Raw genomic sequence first — 16,910 nt, 5'->3', positions numbered from 1 at the left:
GTTATAATGTGAAGGTCACTGCGTCCCGTGAGGTCAGCTAATTTACTTGTAACCACTAGCCACAGGTCATGAGCTACGGTACAGCTCCAAAACATGTGTGCTAAATCTGCCTTGGGCTCCATACATTGTGAGCAATTTGGAGATGAATCAAGGAATATCTTGTGAAGCCTAGCCAGGTAAGGTGGGCTCTGTGGAGGAGATTATGCTGAATGTGTTGGTACCTGGCATTCCGGGAGACCTTTCTCGGATGAAGAAGCATGTTATCCCATTATTTCTGTGTAAGCTCAAGGTCTATGTCATCCTGCCAGGTACCGTGGCGCGAGAGCAGAGCATTGCGTATACTTTGCTCATTGACCTGCCATAGCCTCTCATGTTCAGGAGCCAGGCACCTATGGGCCTAGAAGTGTCCTGCTGGGAGCTCCATATCATTACACACAAATTGTTCAAAAGTGATAAAGACACCACCCTGAAACCGGTCCCCCAATGTGGCCACTCTGGCACTCTCCCATTGTCACCCCAGCATCTCCAATCAGATCCCTAACGGATGATATGTATTTTAGGAGAATTTCAGGTGTGCATAGGGGTATGTCTGTCATGTGGCACAGGCTCTTACGGTACCTGTTGCAAGTTTCTCACAGCAGGTTGTTAGCCTAGCGCTGGAGCTCTGCTTTTGGTAGGAAGGCCTGAAGCACTGCTCTTTGTGCTTGCGCTGCAGGGTCCATGCCCAATTCCTCTAGGACATGGCCCACTAACCAGTGGGCCGGGTACTGTAGTAGTTCCACAAATATTAATGCTCAAAATTCGGAGCACCCAGGTCCCCCCATCTACTGGGAGTTGTTGTTGAGACGATGCTATACGCCGCTTGCCTTTGTTTCACAGAAAGCCCCCTAGCAGTGCATGCAGTAGGTGAAATGTGCTTCTGGGGATTGCCACTTGTAGATTATCAAAGTAGTACAATAGTACAGGGAGTGTTACCATCTTTGAAGTAACCACCCTGCACGGTACTGACAGTGGGGTGTGCACCAGAACGCAATCTGGGGCGGAGTGCAGCAACAGCCTTAGTGAGATTATCTTCCTCGAGATCTGGGGCAGCATAGTTAATGTTGATGTGTACTTGAATGTGTGCGGCTCCCAGTGGAGGGGGCGGACGTCGACCACAAAGTTCTGCTGCGGACAATCTGGATGGAGTGGGAACAGGCAGGTCTTTGACCAGTTCACTCCTATTCCTGAGGCAGCATGGAATGCTGCCAAAATGGTTGCGAAAACGTCACTCCCGCCCCGTATATCACATACATAAATTAGTACCTCATCTGCAAATAAGGAGGTAAAGTGCACATCTCCTTAAATAGGTATCCCCCAGTGCTGTCCCTCCTGTCGAAGCCTCAATGCTAATGGCTCTATTGGCAGGGCGAACAGTATTTCGGCTAGAGGGCAGCATTGACGTGTTCCTCTGCTGACATGAAAAGAGGGCTCCCATACAGCCACCTATTTTATGAGTCTCTGGAGTCTCCCCCATCTATACCCATGGCTGTCAAGGTTGCAAACATGTAGTCCTAATCAACAGTGTCAAAGGCTTTCTGTTAATCTATGACCACACATGGCACAAAAAGCCATCTATTGGGTGCATGTGCTAACACTCCATAAAGTCTACAGATATTGAGGGTTGTACAGTGGTCCGGGATGAATACGTTCTGGTCCAGATGGACCAGATGTGGGAGATGTTCCAGTAGCCGCACCGCAATAATCTTGCTCAATATCTTACAGTCCATCCCTAACATGGAGAGGGGACGGTAAGATGTGAACTCCAGGGAATCTTTACCTAGTTTGGGCCATGGAGATCAGTAGTGCTTTTCTAAGTGAGGGAAGTAGCTTTCCAGCCGTGAAGGCAGCACTGTACACCTCTAGTAGTCTAGGGATTAGAAGGGCCTCATATGCTTTGTAAAATTCTCTTGGTAGGCCATCAGCCCTGGAGTCTTATATGTTGCGGCTCTTCTTATGACTTCTCTGATCTCCTGTTCCGTGAAAGAAGAGTTGAGCTCCTCCATGGCTTGCAGTGTCACAGTAGGTAACATGACCACACTGAGGAAGCTATGGATCGATGTTTGTCGATCCTGTGGAGGAGGGTCATAGAGTGATCAATAGTGAGCGGTGAATGCTGCATGAATGTCTACTTGATGATCAGCTAATTGTTTTGGGGATATACTTATAGATGCAATGGAGCTAGTCGTAACAGCACTCCTCAACAACTACACCAACAATCAGCCATGCTTATTGCCTTCCTCGTGTTCTGACTTGGTATGCTCTATAGTCAAGACACCGCAGTGACTCCATGAGGGTGGATTGCCTCTCACGTGCCGCGTTTAGGGCAGGTTTTCAAGTAGGATCGTCTCTCGCGGCAGCCGCAAGGGCCCCCAGTAAGGCCTCCAGCCAAAGCAGTTTTCAATGCATTGAAGCTCTTGCACTTGTGCGTGGATACAGTAACCATGCATAACCACCTTCATGGCTTCCCATTCTGTCAATGTAGAGTCAGCCATTCCCTAGTTGTCTGTGAAGTAGTGTGTGAGCGCAGTGTGTCTCAAATCTCAAAACACTGACTGCTCCAGTGTAGACGGTTATAACTGGCATGTTGGCACTGGAGGAATCTGCACGCCCCATGTCATGTGGAGTAGCAAAGGATTGTGCTTTGACAGGGTTTTCCCTAGATATTCAGCTTCTGTGACCTGCAGGTGTATGGTGTGGTGGCAGCCAATTCACCCAGGCGCATGTGGAGATCGTGCAGCGGCGAGTAGTAGGAATATTCTTTAGGGTGCAGGTAAGGTATGCAACAACTGTCCAGTAATGACCAGTGAGTTAACCATTGAGTCAGGTGGGTCACCGCTCTACCAGGGAGGACAGGGATGGGTGTGAATGGTCCAGAAGGGGATTCAATACACAATTAAAGCCTCCACCTAATATCCCTGGTATGTGTACCTATCTGAGAGAGGTTAGCCCAGAAAGGCTGTTGCTCTATTCAGGGGGGTGGAATTTATTAAAATATCTACTTGTCCACGGGACAGGTTGCTTCTCAAATCTACTTGTCCTGTAAAAAGATCTACTTGTCCCTTTGGTGCCATGTAGTGTGGCGCCAAATTATGGCAGCAATCTCATTATGTAAGAGCTCTGATAATAGCCTCTCTGATTATGCCAGGGCTACTACCATAGTAGGGCTTGAATACTTGCAGTTTCAATCCCTACTGTAGCAATTTCCTTAATTTCCTTATTTTTCCACCTTTCTGCAGATCTGCATACTGGGGCTGGAGGAAGCAGTAAGCAATAGTTCCAGGGCTGGAATGCCTTTGAGTCTGCAAACCTACTAACCTGCATGTTTTAAAGATCTTCACCAGCTTCTCTCTAATATTTTCCCATAATAAGAAAGGTTGGACATTTACTCCTGACAATGGCAGAATTAGAAATTCTTCCAGGGTTGGGAAGAAAGTGGCTGGAGGGAAAATGAACTTGCAAATGCTCAATAGATTTTCACATGAGCAAATCTACACATGCGTATTTACCCATGCTAAAATACAGTTCACAAATATTTTATAGGGGTACGACATATACCATGGGTGCACTTTTGTGACTTTCTTTAAGAATTTGGGGCCACATGTAGGTAGGTTCAGATTTGCGACCCGCAAATTGCGAGTCGCAAATCCGAATGTAGGATGGTGTCCCTGACACAATCTGTGATTCGCAAGGGCTTCGCATGAATAATCATGAGGTGGGTCGCAATTTGCGACCCCCTTGCGAATGGCAGCCTCACAGGGATGGTGGCCTGCTGGAGACAGCAGACCACCATGTCTGTGACTGCTTTTCAATAAAGCAGTTTTTTTTTTTTTTTTGTAATGCAGCCCGTTTTCCTTAAAGGAAAACGAGATGCATTACAAAAACGAAAAATGAAACGTTTTCGTTTCATTTTTTCAGAGCAGGCAGTGGTCCTGCGGACCACTGCCTGCTCTGAAAAAATGTTTACAGTGACATTCACAATGGGGAAGGGGTCCCAGCGGGACCCCTTCCCTTTTGTGAAAGTGTTAGCACCCATTTGAAATGGGTGCAAACTGCGATTGGTTTGCGCCCGCGTTCGCAAAACAATCCTACATTGCACTGCGAGTCGCAATTAGGAAGGGAACACCCCTTCCTAATTGCAAGTCGCAAACCCATTTTGCGATTCGGTAACCAGGTTACCGAATCGCAAAACTGGGTTTGTGCATCGCAATGTGCTTTTTGCACGTCGCAAACAGCAAAAGTCGCTGTTTGCGACATGCAAAAAGCTACCTACATGTGGGTCTTGGTCCCTAATTAGGTCTGGTGTTAAAGACATTTTGTTTTTATTAAACTTTCGGCTGGCTTTACTGTGAGTGATCGCATTCTTCTCTTCCACAAGGAGCATATTGGCACACAAAGTAGTTTTGTTCAGTGTCAGGAACTACAGTGGCAATCAGTGACGTAACGAAACTGGAGGGTGCCCCTTTGCAAAGAACATGGAGGAGCCCCCTCTCCAGACTCACTCAGGGCAGGTGCTGTGCTGAAAGGGCCCCCTGGAGGGTGGCTGCGGGGCCTTTGTTATGCCACTGGTGGCAACGTGTGCTTTTAGAGTTCAAAAACGTTTTGGTTTTTTTTTGCCAGTGTATGTTACAATGTTGAGGGCCTGGTAGCTCCCACAACAATAAAGTGTTACAAAAGCCATGTCAAAACAAGACACGCATTGATGAAACTAAAAGACTTATAAAAATATGTCAGATCAGTTGGCTTTGTCAGTGTTTGTTTATTTTCATGCTTCCCATAATCGTGTTGAAAATGGTTACACTGATTTTCTATTAGAAATATTTTTGGGAAATACTAGCATGCATCAAAACATTTTACTAAATGACACCTCATTTGCATCTAATCAGAGAGCATTCTGGGAGCATTATACTTAGCCTCATAGCCTAAACTTTTCAAACATGTGTATACACTTTTTTTTTATTTGTACTGGAACCAACGTCAGTAGTGAAGTGTGACCTTAAAACATTTATTTACAGCACTCACCCTAATAATGAAGGTTTTCAAATAATGAACCATAACTACAAGTTCGAACAGCATTATCTTTTGGAAACACATTACCTCAACTGTAGAGAGTTCCACTCTCTGTAAACAGGCAGCCAAAGGGTTTGTGTGCTGCAGAGGGTTGGGCCTACTTGTCCCAAGGACAAAGTAAACATAAAAACTTGTTGCCCTTGACCCCAAACAAGATGTCCTGGGCGTCGGGCGATAGGAATTCCACATCCCTGTCTATTTTTGGGGCATATACACATCCTAACAATATGGGACGCCTGACTAGTTGCCCAGATGCCCGTCTAGTTGCCCCTGCACAAATACGCATCTCCCGTCAGGGTCTATTTCTATCGCTATGCTCTTGAAGGGTACCATTGGCCTTACTCATATAAGGGCCACAAAGCCATACCCTGAATATGAAATTCCGTAGGACTGACCTTGCCACCGCTGTGCAGGAGCTCGTCTTCACCCTTGGACATGTGTGTTACTTTGATCAATTCTATCTGAGTGTTCCATTGTTTGAGGTATTGTTGAACTGCATGCCGTTTACGAGCTGTATCCCTGCCTCTGACATTCCAGGTGGCAAAAAAAACGTAGTCTAGATATCATGGTTGTATACTACTGGTGAATATGAGAGGCCCAGGGGTCAAGTACCTGACCATGAGGTAAGGTGTAATGCGCTAGGGTAATATGTGCCGCAGGTGACAACTATGGCTTGTTCAAACAAGAAAGGCAGATTACCCAGTTCAAAAACGCAGGGTGGCAGCATAAAATCTGCCTGCCCAAAGCAAGAACAAGCAGTCCCTGTTGGAGGGTTCTGCAGTTTGTACATTAAAGTACAGTATTCCCCATATGGAGTAAAGGAGCGGGGTGAGGGGGTTGGCCAGCCTTCTATCATCAGTTTGCTCAGGGCTGGCTGGCATTATGTCCCACCTCGTACCAAGAAATGAAAACAGAAGGAAAGAAAGAAGATCAGGCAAATGCAGAGTAACTGACCCTCTTTCACTTTGTGTATATGAGGATAGCTGGGACCAGCCAAGTCCACCAGCACCGCCCCGTTTCCCACCATTACCACCAGATTAACCTTGGTCCACAGGAAGGTTGAATGGAAAGAGATCCAAACAGTCAGTGCCCCACCATTGGATTGCAACTATGACATGCTGTCTTCCTGTTGGTGTCATTGTGAGCAGTGGTTCAAATTATGATGTCTGCTGTTTGTGGAATGATCGGTGGTATGTCCTCGAAAGCATTGCTGCCGTCAGTCACGTTGGAACCCGTCTTGGAAGTTGTTTCATTCTAGGTCTTCTCTGGGGAGGGTTTCCACTCCAGCCAAATATGGTTAGCAGTGGACAGAGCCTGTAGTTGGCTTTCTTGTGCTTGGGCTAGGGTAGGGGCTCCAGTTATCGCCCCATTTCTACCTCCACATCCATGTTGGTGTTGGTCTTGTTGTGTTTTCTGTGATCATATCTGCTATTGCGGTGAGGGAGGCACTGAGGACCCATATTGGCACTGTTCCACCCAGTCTCAAACATCTGCAGGCTCTGTGAAGTGAGTGGTATAGTTTGCTATGACCTTTGGTTTGTTTGGGAATATGTGAGGCCCACCGTTGGCCATTTCTTTATGCCTAGGGAGGAGGCCCTGGGCTTTTGAGCCGCCAGCGTGTAGTCCAAGAAGATGAATATCTTGGCATTTTCATTTGTAATGGGGCTCCCGAATTCTTTTTCACTTGCAGGATGTTTTCATTGTCTCTATAATTTAACAATCGGGCCACAATTGTGTATGGTATTTCTCCCAGGCAGTGGTCGCTTTGTCGGTACACGATGTGCCCGCTCAATCAAATAGTTAATCGACAGTCCGGTGGGTGCTACCTTGTGCACCAGGCATTTTTTTGAAAAATGCCACAGAATACGTTCCCTCTGCGCCCTCTTGGAATCCGTCCAAGTGGATATTATTGCGCCAATACCTCCTCTTTGAATCCTCCGCTCTAAACTACAGCTCTGTCGACACAAAGTCTTTGATTTTATCTTCAAGTACTGTCATTTTTGGTTGGAGCTCTCCAATTGTGGTCTCTGCCTGTGTATCTCGTGCAGCCATCTTCTCCTGACCATCTCAGAGCAGGCTGTGCTTCACCACAATGGAATCAACTCTGCATCAAGGTCTTGCCTGGTTTCTGCAATTGCAGCAAGCATTTGATCAAATTTGGTACCAGTAGGAGCCAGATTCAGGGCAGTCTGGGATTCCCCAATGGCTCAGGATCTTGTTGTCTGGTACTCGAGCATTCAGGTGGTTGGCTGCCCCTTCACCTCCCCATCACGAGTGGCAGCACCATCCCCCAGTGCAGTCTGCAGTAAGTGGTAGTTTGTCAGGGGTTGGTCACTGCATGGATTTTTATATGGACCCGCCATGCCCCTGAGCTTAGTGCAGCTTGTTATTCACCTGGGTGGCACGAGTAGTCCTGACTACTAGAGAGCACCCGGGTTGGTGTTATGTACTTTACAGTCCAATGTAAGCAGAAGGCCCAGTCTTGTTCTTAGGATGGTGATACTTGGGTCTGGAAACTCATAAATGGGCTGTGTGTACAAGCAGGCGTTGTCTCTTATAGTGCATCAGATCTGCAATGGGCACCGAAACGCTGTATGTTAGTGATATATTCCTGTGGGCGCAATAGTGTTATGGGTCCTCAAGGTTGGTGGGAGCAGTAGCTCCTCTTGCCTCCACTATGTTGTTGCGGTCACGCCTCATGTCCCAGTCAGCAAGGGCATTATCAATAGGACGGGGGGGCATGACCAGTCCACGGTGTTAGGGAGGGGTAGTGGGGAACGTGAAGAGAAAGAGCCCCAAGACTGTCGTCCTCTGAAATAAGTGCTTTGGGTCCTTCTCTTTCAGAACTCAAGGTTTTGATTCAGGGCTGCCATTCAATGGTGGTCTATCCACTAAGGCTTTGGGTCAGAGGATCCTTTGCTGAGTTAGGGCAATCCTTCCCTGTATATCTCAGCCTTCCTGGTTGCCACCTCCTTGAGCTATAAGCATCTCGATGATCTAGTCCCGGACCTGTGTGGGGTGGTCAGTGTGGGGGGGTGATGAGGAGACACCCTAGTGTGATCGCCTAAGTCTCCCGGCTCCAGATAGGGCCCAAGCAGTAAACTGTGTGGTCGTGCCCCCTTGCATGCCAACCCTAGCAAGCCTTGCCTATCCTCAAGCCAAAGTGCTATTTGTCCCCTCAAGCACCACCAATGCTGCAGGACCCACTCACCTTTGGGCCTCACACCCGACTGGCCGGTGGAAGGAAGGGAGCTCCTAGTCGGCCCAGGTGCCCCAATGCCACCCCGTGCGATGGAGGCGGGCCATCGGGTCCCTCAGCTTCTTCGGCAGCCAACCGATGGGGTTCAGCAACATCGTATGACGGGTGGCTGGCTCAGGATCATGGGTCAGTAGAGCAGAGCGGCTCTAGATCAAGTCAGCCACCTTGCCTTGGCCAACCATGCCCCACCTCCAGAACCTGCTGGAATTTAACAGGCAGAAGTATTTACTAGGACATGAAGATTTTGGTGCAATAAGCACAAAACTCTGCTTGTTATTCCCAAGATGCCAGAATAGGTGATAATTATATCTCGATAAAGTCCGGACACAACAGTGCCAGATTTTAAGACCATGTACAAAGAATCTTCAATCTATAAACAGCAAATATATACATGTAAGGATACACTTATATTGATATATGTATATATATTTATACACGATGCAAAGCAAATAGTTAATAAAAATGCATCACTGTAGGACCGATCTGGTGCTTCATCTTTCTCCTGCCAGAAAGTCGTTGACCCTGGTTCGACCGCAACGAGAAAGAGAGATCTCCACCCTCGAAGGGAAATATATCAGGCATTCGACGTCTAAATCCTGATTGAGGTCTCTGAATCTCCCACTGTTGACCTGGGTCTCATATATTTTAAACAAACGAGGAAGGAGCTTTCTGGAAAAAACCCTCCCGCTGCACAAGAAGTATTAAAAAATGCTGGCTATTTTAGGTAAGCTTTGAAAGAAACACGTCCGAACTTGGCCAAAATCCCAAGGTGTCTTTCCCAAAACTAAACCGTTCCCTGCTGTACCATAAACATCAGCCTAGTACATCCTTATCTTGCTAACCAACTCCTCCACATTATGTTCTAGCCTTTCTGGGAGAAAAGAACATGCAGAATAGAAAACACATTGCATAACATGTTTTGTACAGAAAACTACTAGCACCTTTAATGAGGCAGTGAAGCTGAGGCTAAGCTGAATACAAAATGGAGTCTGTAACTGGTGAGCTGAATACAAAATGGAGTCTGTAACTGGTGAGCTGAATACAAAATGGAGTCTGTAACTGGTGACCACTTATGTGATGGTGGACAGCTAAGCCAAGTGCAAAGTGGTACGTCACAAGGTCAGTGGTCAAAACACAAATATCACTACAGAGTGACATTTCACTAGCACGTGTGACACTATGAGTGACACTTTACTGCAAAAAGAAGGAATTGTGATCATGTAATCGGGCATGTTTAAAGTATTAGGCCCTTTTTTGCATACCTCAAAACAGCTGCAATGCACATAGTAGAATTGTGAATATAAGGTGACTAACAGATTTCAATATGTAAGGGCTTTGCCCTGCATACATTTATGGCACTATAATAAAATTTAGCAACATTGCTTTCTCATTCAGCAGTAATAGCAAACAACAATAAGAAGCAATTTGCTATTCTACAAGATGTCCTATTGGCAGAAATTAACTATAAGCCTTGTAAATTACCAATAAAAGGCTTTTCTGATGTCCTTACAGCCACGGTGACCCTTTACAGTTGAGTATCTATTTTATTCATAGTAAACATATTCATGTGTAGCAGGTTTTGTCTTCTGCATCAGCGAGGAACAGATGTGGCCTTCCAGCTACAGCTTTTGACTGAAATTGTGGATTTGGGACGAAACATCCTCTGGTTCTGAGGAAATCATTTAATCGTCATGTGCCAAGAAAAGCTAAGGTGGTCATGGAAAACCCTCTGGCCAGGTTCATGTGATATAAAACCTCAATCTTACTGCACATAAGGTGTCCGATTGGTTGGACTATCTGCTCAGAGTTGATACTGTGCTCACTGAGACCCTAAGCGCGCCTGCCCACCACATGCCAACAACATTACCACAGCCCCTCTGGCGTACCATATTGGGTACTGGAAAAAATGTAATGCATCCTGTAGACTCGGGCAGCATATACCACTGGTACTTAAAAAAAAAAAAAAAATTGAATCGTTGCGTGGTTAAATCGTTCTCAGCTTTGTACTCACCACTGTCATTAAGGGAAAAAATGAAATAAAAATAAAACTCCTCAGACTGTGAGAACAACTCAAACATTGCAGGGCAGTAATGCCCAACCAGTGGTCCAGGGACCCTAGGAGGGCCAGGAAACCTCCTCATGGAGTCCGTGACTGCTCAGAAAATTAAATAATATTAACAGATTAATGAAGTGTATATAAATTAAGTGGCTAAATGTACAATTGAAAATATTCAAATGTACTTTAAATGTTACGGAATTTGAACCTGGAGGCTAAAAATTAAACATGTATCCTCAGATCGATTCGTAGGAGCAGTGCAGATGCATCAAACAGAATACAGTATGGACGATATGTGGCTTCAATTGAATCTAGAAAAGCGCAAACCTTCCTAATAAAATGATAATTTTTTATTTATATTTGTTTGAAAATTAAATCAAATGTGTTATCATTTGTGTATGTGTTTGATGAATGCTTGTTTCTGAATTTTTTGTGTTTCAAATTAGAAACAGTGATTAGGCCGGGGCCCCTGGCTTCCAGTAATGACGCAGTGGGAGCTCCCTGGAATCCAATAATAATTCAGTGGCTGTCCCCGGCATTCAGTAGTGATTAAGTGGGGTCCACAGAAGTCAAACGTTTGGGAACCACGGATGCAGAGTGTTATGCCTCACATTCAGTGGCACTGTAGCAATGACAGGGGTCATTGCGTGCAAGTGCAAAAAGGCTGCCTGATAACTGCCAGTTCTAGTGCTGGCCAAATGTTCCCTGACTTTGTGAGCCTTGAGCACAAGCGAATATGACCAAAAGCCCGGAATTCGTAATATCTGGCCAACAATGTACTCACATAATAAGAGTTAGTGCATTCATTTACCTTAGAACACCAGCAATTATATTTTGCTAGTTACAGCAACTGTCACACTAGCACACTCTTGAAGGTGAACGTGACCGTCAACGAAAGACGGGACGCCTGACTGTCACCTCTCTGATGACAATCTGCGGCCCGCTAGGGTCATGAAGTACTAAAAGCCGCTGAGGCAGTGCAGTACAGCAAGTAAAACAAGCATCTGAAATACAATGGATCTCGCACCTGCCCAATTTGGAGCTATTAGCATTGTAAATTCCGAAGAGGACTTTTCTTAATATATAAATTGAAAAGTAAAACAGTTGACATAAGCCAGCCGATTCAAAGCGTCATGAGCGCAAAGGAGAGACACAAAAGGAAAAAGGAGTTCACTCACAGTCAAACTTATTGGCAATCGTGCAATTTTATGTCAAGACCAGAGGCTCCTATTATGCATTCTAATCTTGCTTTAATATGAAAGCGGCAGTAAAGAACTACAAATCCCAAGAGGCTTAGCAACAGGCTGGCCAATAGGATAAAAACATAACAATAGTAAGCACGCATGGAGCCACCCACTGACCCACTTGCGGCTGATGAGGGCACGCACTCTCTGCCAGGCTCGAATATTGCTTTTTGTATTTTTCTCAAAAACAGTCAGTGACTGGCACGTCAGTGATGTACTCAGAGTCGCATACCAAGTTTTAAGATAAATTTGACTGCTACAGGGCAGTGATTAGCTAGAGCAAACATCCTTCAGTGGGCTGTTAAGTCATATTTCTTATTTAATAAATCAAAAATGATCACCGCGGTTCCAAACACAGCAACAGCACCATTGCCAATGTTGTGGAGCTCGAGTTCCTAGCGCGCCTCTGGAGTTCGGGAAATACTACATTTTGCACGGCTCATGCATTTTAGAGCAACGATTCGGACTCCAGCACTAAAGTAATTATTCTAACATAGGGTGACCACCCGTCCGTAAATTTCACAGACTGCCCGTAATTTCACCCTGCCGTCCGTTGTCCGTGATGGAAGGCTTAACGGAAGGCATTTGTCCGTAATTTTTGCCTTTCACCAAAAGGACAAAGGATGGCAGGACGAAATTAAGGGCAGATTAGTTTCCCCAGCTGGAGTGGAAGGTAAGGAGTCTCGTGTGCTCAGAGGGAGGGAGGGGGGGAGGAGTAGACAGTCAGAAACAGGCCTTCTTGCCAGGGTGTCTCCTTCCCTTAAAGAAATGCAAATGTGGGCAACTGGTAAATCTGCAAATGTAAAGGGGCTTGAAAACCGGCATCCACTTTAACCAAAAGGAGTCACTTGAAGCTTTCTGATGGCAAAGATATTTTCTTTTAGAGAGGTACTGCAATGGTGTTCCAAGGTGACCTGTGGAGTGTGTGATTTTAATTGAGTGTTATAAAAAAATTTTAGTACTAGGTATAAACTGTATATTATTCAAACTTTTTTTATTTAACCAAAATGTGTTTGCATATTTTGTACAGCCTATATATGATGTAATTGTATTTATATAGCGCTTACTATCCCTGACTAGGCGTTGAATGCATGTTTAAAATAAGGACTTACACATTCACAGTTCTTTCAGGTACCTCGGTACCTCATAGTACTAACAAACATTGGCAAAGCCAAAAGGTCTAGTCTACGCAATAGTTATTGGCTTTGCCAATGTGTTTTAGCCATGTTATACACCTAAGTGGCTGCTGTTCATGGCTAAAAGTTAGTGACATAGTTGTGTGGAGTGGAGTAGAGCGGCATAGGAGCAGTGGCGTAGAGCCTAGTGGTGCAGGGTACAGTGCAGTTGTTTAGAGTGCATTAGCGTAGAGAGCAGTGGCATGGAGTGCCGTGGGACAGAGTAGAGTGGTATAGAGTGCAGTGGAGCAGAGTGGCATACAATAGAGTGGCAGAGAGTGCAGTAGTGTAGAGTGGTGCAGTGGCATAGAGTGCAGAGTAGACTTGTGTGGCAGAGAGTGCAGTGGTGTAGTGTAGAGTGGTGCAGTGCAGAGGTATAGTGCTGTAGAGTGCAGTCACATAGAGTGGCGTGATGCAGAGTAGAGTGGCATGAAGTGCAGTGGCATAAAGTGCAGTGGCGTAGAATGCAGTAGTACATAGTAGATTGGTGTACACTACAGTGGCGGAGAGTGCAATGTTGCAGAGTAGAGGGTCAGTGCAGTGATGTAGAGTGGAGCAGAATAGCACAGAGAGCAGTGGCGTAGAGTACAGTGGTGTACAGTAGAGGGCAGTGGCGTACAGTCAGTTGTTTAGAGTGCACTGGCGCAGAGTGCAGTGACAAAGTGGCATGGGGTAGAGTGGCATACAATAGAGTGGCAGAGAGTGCAGTAGTGTAGAGTGATGCAGTGGCATAGAGTACAGCGTAGACTTGTGTGGCAGAGAGTGCAGTGGCGTAGTTTAGAGTGGTGCAGTGCAGAGTATAGTGCTGTAGAGTGCAGTCATGTAGAGTGGAGTGGCATAAAGTGCAGTGGCGTAGAGTACAGTAGTACATAGTAGATTGGTGTACAGTACAGTGGCAGAGATTGGCATGGGGGAGAGTAGCATAGAGTGCAGTAGGGTGGCATACAATAGAGTGGCAGAGACTACGGTAATGCAGAGTGGTACAGTGTCAGAGTGCAGAGTAGACTCATGTGAGATAAATGTAGAGTCCCAGACATACACTCTAGTGCTGTGAGACTACAGACAAGTTGTGGATACCTCACATCCTGACATTAGGTGTCAGCCCTCCCTGACCATCTGCCCTGCCTCTTTAATTATTTTTAGCTTGAAAGTCCATGGGCGGTTAAGGTAAGCCAGATGTTTTTGTTCAATTTGTTTAAACTAGCATAAGGTTAATTACCTTAATGTTTCACAAACTGTTTGCCAGGGGTTTTAAAATGTTCAGAAACATAATCAAAAATTTGCTGTTACTTTCTCTTCATGAAAGAATGGGTAGATTTGGGTAGGGGTGATGGCCTTGCCGCAGTACAGAAGGGCATTAATTTAGTACTGAACAAGAACGTAATGGAAACCTGAATGTAGCATACCAGGAGGCAATCACAAAAAGACCACAGTGAATAAATAGTGCTATGTTAAAAAAGAGTAAATAAATGCACTGACAACATAGTGAGGCATGGCCTCTCTTGCGTGTCTGTAAAACTGACGTTTGTTCTTGAATTTTTGTCCTGAATTTTGACCCTTTGTCCTGAATTTTTTACAGTCCTGTCCAGAATTTGCATCAATGCCAGGTGGTCGGTCACCCTATTCTAACCCCTGATGCGTGACTGGGCTGACTGTGCTCCACGTGACCAGATGGCTCTGCACCACCACCAGCACACCACATTACCATTCCGAAGTTTTTCTTTTACAGTTCATTAAACTGGAAAGGTCAATACTGCAGATCTCACAATATGAGTGCTTTAAATCAAAGACCTGCACTGGAAACCAGTTAGCCCCACATGCCCACCTCGCTGCGCACATGAATACTGCCGGACTCGTCCCCAAACATATTTTATCACTGATTGTCAGGAAAGGTATGACAAGGCCACAAGACAGTTGAAAGACGCCACCCCGGAATTTAGAAGCGCTGAGCCATTTAGTATCACGAGCATGCAAGAGAAAATAACGTCGAAAGGCTATGGCAATTTCTAACGTGGTGTTAATACTCTGCAAATATGTGTAATGATCCCACAAAGTGCAAGAAACAAAGCTGAAAATTCCAAGGTGGAGGCAGGGATCCGGGGGAACTTCTACGGTGCAAAGAAGACCCCACTATACATATTTTGCACGCATTTCTAAAACACGCTGCTGTTTTTCTCTTACCAGTTACAATATTACAATTACTAATTTTACTTCCTAATTGATGTGCATTTACTTAAAAAATGTTGAGACCGTAAAATCCACCCGCAAGCAATCTCCCACTTGCTCCCCACTTCAGAACCAATTTTTACCTTACGTTGCATCTGCGACGTTTGACTTACTTTTGGTCACGTGACTGTTTCTTTTGCTGCTCGCAGGGGATATCGGCAAAATACAGTATCTCACTAAGAACGTACTTTTTGGATTTATGTGCCAAGATCGTGTAACATTAACAAATGTCAAGATTGATAATTAGGAGAGGCTCCCTGAACTCTTGAGATTAAAAAAAAAAAAAAAAAAAATACAATTTTAAAACATTTTCACCTTTCGTTTAATTTCTCTCTTGTAACTGACTACACTATGAAACAGTGAGCAAATAAAATTGTATTTATTCATATAAACAAAACAACCAATGCTAGAATTAGAAAAACTTACTACAGGTATCTGTAAATTTTGGTTGAAGGTGTGGCAGAGGAAAGAGGCGGTGCCACGAGGGGCGGAGTTTGAAAAGCAGATTCTGACTGTGGTAGTCAATTTATACATTTATTTAAAAAAATGTGTAAAGACGTTGGCAACAAGGACAAAAGTGATCGAAAATCTGTTCTAACTTACTTAATTAGTCACAAAGAGGCAGCATTTTAAAATATTGTACAGGTTTAAAACAGGTGCTGCAGAAATCATTGGGGGCCCAGTCGTTTTGAGGGGATTATATAAAAAGGGTAAAATAACTGGTGGTGCATTACGTTCTGGGAGAGTTCTGTGTTTGGTCCAATTACAGTTTGATTGATAAAGTAACACAGAGTGTTAATGTACTACAAACCACATCATGCAAAATGCAGATAACAGTTTTGTATTTTATGTAGCTAGGTAAGTGGTTGTACTGCTTTTGATACTGTTTCAGTCCTAATACATAGCTGACACGTTTTGGATTGCTAATGTGTGACATTCCCATGATTTAAGTGTGCTTATGGATGACATTCCATACTTTATGTGTAACACTATGTGTGAAACTTAATTCCAATTAAAACCATGCACAAAAGTCCCTGAAAAGATAAGTATCAGAAATTATCCCACTTGGTGCCATTTGAAGAGCTACGAGTGTCACATTCTGTTCACATGTACTTGCACTGAGGGGGTGTTGCTCACTGGTGGCATAATGGCATTACATTTAAAGTTGTTTGTGTTGGAGTGCAAACATTATTAATAAAAATTATTTAAAAATTGTGTCATTAAAGCATAGTGTTAAATAACATATAATAAAAGGTTGTTTGAAAATCGTGTATTAATAAATAAGAACTTGTAGCTCATATGGTGGACACCATGAACAATATGCATATATATGAAAATAACTCTACTGAAAATGTATTTTGTTTATTTATAATTAAATTCACTGAAAAAGTAATATTAATATGTACTAAAAGGATTAATAGTTTAAATATTATGAAAAGTTTTATCCTTCATAATTGATTTAAAAAGGCCTCACGTTTTAGTAATTCTCCAGAAGCAATGTTTTAAAATGTTAACGCTGCAAAAGATGTTTCTCTAAGCATCCTGTGTGACTTGCTCACTGTGGAAAAGTTATGTTCTTTTGTTGTAACATTTGTCTGTCTTCATGGGATGAGATAGTGTGTACCCAAGAACAATAGTCTTCAGTGCTCATGTATAACCTTCAAAAATTGTATTATACTGCGGAAACTGATGACTGCAGTGAGAGAAGATGAGCCAACCATGAATGCAGAAAACAAAGAAAAGATACTGCAGAAACATGGAAGAAAGTTAATTGGTTCTGACCTACACCACCCAATAGACTGACCAATAGAGATTTAGGGCCATATGTATGAAAGCTTTTT

General features: G+C 44.3%; 1 protein-coding gene across 4 annotated transcripts in view; it reads right to left on the bottom strand.

The window, feature by feature from the left end:
• The window catches only part of LOC138285624 (peroxisomal bifunctional enzyme-like), a 184,704-nt gene extending 169,493 nt beyond the window's left edge, over window positions 1-15,211 (bottom strand). The window contains exon 1 of one of the 4 annotated variants that reach the window (XM_069225808.1): window positions 15,183-15,211. The gene's annotated coding sequence lies outside the window, so the exon portion shown is untranslated. Of the gene's footprint in view, window positions 1-8,320; window positions 8,566-15,076; window positions 15,100-15,152 lie in introns of those variants that run through there. The other 3 variants (XM_069225806.1, XM_069225809.1, XM_069225807.1) reach the window with 3 other exon arrangements.
• Between the last annotated feature and the right edge of the window lie 1,699 nt (window positions 15,212-16,910).

This window comes from Pleurodeles waltl, chromosome 3_1, assembly GCF_031143425.1.
Source record: "Pleurodeles waltl isolate 20211129_DDA chromosome 3_1, aPleWal1.hap1.20221129, whole genome shotgun sequence".
In the NCBI taxonomy this organism is placed as follows: domain Eukaryota; kingdom Metazoa; phylum Chordata; class Amphibia; order Caudata; family Salamandridae; genus Pleurodeles; species Pleurodeles waltl.
The sequence above is the reverse complement of the archived record's forward strand: the minus strand, read 5'-3'. Positions and strand labels throughout refer to the sequence as shown.